The sequence below is a fragment of the Ixodes scapularis genome, unplaced genomic scaffold (assembly GCF_016920785.2).
Source record: "Ixodes scapularis isolate PalLabHiFi unplaced genomic scaffold, ASM1692078v2 PGA_scaffold1__304_contigs__length_218370807, whole genome shotgun sequence".
NCBI lineage: Eukaryota > Metazoa > Arthropoda > Arachnida > Ixodida > Ixodidae > Ixodes > Ixodes scapularis.
The window spans coordinates 31,665,254-31,668,203 of NW_024609846.1; the positions used below are offsets into that span (position 1 = coordinate 31,665,254).

A 2,950-nucleotide genomic window follows, 5' to 3' on the forward strand; every position below is an offset into this window, starting at 1 on the left:
CCCTCCCCTCTCGCACTCCTTCCTCCTCCTCCCCTGAAAAGGGTGGGTCCGGAAGCTAGTCTTTGTGGAAAGGAGAAGGGGTTTCCTCCTTTCTGGTGGGCAAGGAGGAAACCTCTTCTCCCGCGGAAAATGGTTTTGTAGGTCGGCCTTTAAGGTAAAATAGTGCTGAAGAATTAATTAAAAGAACAAGTTCGAAAATAACACCAAGTCCAATCAATCATCCGAGTAAAAAGTTACAAAAGCGTGACACCGCCTGCCCCGGGTGAGGATCGAACTCACGACCTTCAGATTATGAGACTGACGCGCTGCCTACTGCGCTACCGAGGCGGTTAAAGCTATGTGGTTCAAACGTTTTATATGTAGGACTCAAAATTTTATGTCGAAGTGGTCGCAGTGGAGAAAAAATTGTGCAGATATATGCAAAACTGTCCTTTTTGACAAAGGAGACAGTTTCTTCCGCAACAAGCAACATGGTTTCAGGAGTGGCTTCTATACTCTAGGCTGTTTCAAACAAGCCCACTTTGCCCACACCAGGTGTGGGCACTGCCCGTGCGCAGACACCAATTTTGGGAAGAGTAAAGCGTCCACGCATGCGCAGTACCGACAGCAGCGCCACCGCAGTGGCACGACGTCGCTGCTTTGAAACGTTCTGCGGTAGAACGAGCGCTCACGCTAGAAATGCACGTCTCAAAGTCAGGGGCGTGGGCCATGGCTCGCTTGTAGCATTGGCTGTAGTCTCAGCTTGAGAGCGAACAGAGTGTACACACTGTTCGCGTGCTGCAGAGAGTGGTTGATACTTCTAATCAGGCTGAGGTTGTCTTTTTTTAAAGCGGTAGCTTTATAGGTCTAACCACGCTTGAAGTCCCGTTATCAAGGTCACGTAACGCCCCGTGGCTGTAATGAAGCGTAAGGACCGGTCGCGTAACCTCGTAAGCGCCGGTTGCATAAGCCCTGTTCGCGTAAGCCGGTCGAGTAAGTCGCGTAAACCGTTTGAGGACGACGTCGTTTTTGAGGTCGTCCTAGACGTCGTTCTGGAGGTCGTTTTAAACACCGTTCTTGACGTCGTCCTTTAGGACGTCGTTCAAAACGTTGTCCTTGAGGTCGTCCCAGACATCGTTCTCAACGTCAGCCACCAGGACGTCGTCCTAGTCGTCGTTCTTAAGGTCGTCCCTTACGTCGTCCTAACGCCGTCACTTAAGTCGTCCTCGACGTCGTCCTTGAGGTCGTCCTAGAGGTCATCCTAGACGGCGATCTTGAGGTCGTCCTATAAGTCGTCCTACAGGTGTACTAAACGTCGTTTTTTACGTCGTCCTTCACGTCTTACTTGACGTGTGTACGGCATATTACAACCATTTCATCACCGTACCATTTCCTTTCATAATGATTTTCACTCAACAGCTCTTGCACAAGTTACGTTCTTAACATTGACAACATAGTATCGTGGCTTGACTTGTATCTTAGCGACGCTCCCATTGGTCTGAAGCGCAGACGTCAATACGCGCGTCAACCTTGCGGGCTTCTAACTCCGATTCCCTCAGACCCTTGTCCCGGATGAATATGACACAGCAATACTTCGCTCTAGGCAAAATGGTTTATTCACTCACTTATTGCCTGGGGGGTTTCGGGAGCGGGGAACGGGGAACGGTTATCAGCGATGCCGGGGTAAAGTCCGCTGCTACGCAGTTGCTCCATGTCCCAGCGGTGGTTGTCCACACCGCGTCATGGGGACGTCGTCGTCCAGGGTCGCCGTCCGGTCCGTTCGTCGAGTCCGCCACTCAACGTCTTGCCCGCACTTTTCCCGCGCCATCGTCTGTCTCCCGCCGAATCCCGCGCCAGCGTCCTCGTCTACTGACAGGCACTCATGCACTCGGCGTTCGCGACACCCGAGCTACAAACACGCTACAGCCAAGCTACCCAGCACGCCTTAATCAGAAGGGATAATCACCTTACTGAGAGGCCGTTGTTGCGTGGTACCGGCCACTTACACCAGTACCAAGGGGACAGTATCTAGATCGTGCGAACAGCAGATCTCATTGGACAGCCTATTCACACGGCTATTTACGTAAGGTCTGAGCATGTACGAGATGTTACCGCTTCACTGCTTGGAGGCGACCACCCAACAGGAGCGACGAGCGCGTAATGGCGGTCCGCGCCGAACCCCGCACGGGCTCGACAACCGCGATAAGTGCATCCACGCACGTTAGAGTTCTCCCCCGGCCAAATCCCGACACCGCATAACCAAAAGCTATTCCAGCTGATGTCAAGGCTGGCCTGGATCGAGTAATAGAAGTACGCCGTCAACGCGTCTCGCAACTCCTCGACGTTCTCGACCCGAGCAACGTGTCCACGTACAAACGCAGTAGGGTACGCACAATGTTCGCCCCCAAACCAAGTCAACATGCCGCATAACTGAAAAGTCTTCTTGCGACTGTAACGACAGGTGTGCAGGGTTCGGAAAATTTAAGTATCCCACACGCGCAAATTTCAGGGTAGGAGGAGGTGAAGGAGAAGGAGGAGGAAGAGGAGGGAGGAGGGGAGGAGGAGTAACAGGGAGGATGAGGAGGTGAGGAGGAGGGATATACCCTTTCCTCAGTACCCTTCCCTCCTCCTCCTCAAGAGCTGCGCTCCAATTCGGCGTTACAGGGTGTTGTAAACAGCTTTAATTTTCTTTTTACCGTAAGATCGAATTATACGTAAGAGTGGAGAAGCGACTATTTCCCGAAAACAGAGCGTATATTTGATCTCGTAAATGCTGCACGAAACCCGGCGTCTAGTTAAAAACCGGAAGTTGTTGGGGTCTATCTGCACCTTGGCGCCATCCCGTTTCAACCCACGCGAGAAAGAGCGAATAACTTTCTTGTGTCTATGAGGTAATTAGTTGGAGATATGCGGAATTTTCCTCTTGAAACATAAATACAGTGATGTGAAACTTAGTATCTATATGAAGAAG

The 2,950-nt window shown here is 51.5% G+C and overlaps 1 non-coding gene across 1 annotated transcript; it reads right to left on the reverse strand.

Moving 5' to 3' along the window:
• Positions 1–254: 254 nt before the first annotated feature.
• Positions 255–327, reverse strand: Trnam-cau. Its single transcript has one exon. It is a non-coding gene; the product is annotated as a tRNA-Met (tRNA).
• Positions 328–2,950: the final 2,623 nt, after the last annotated feature.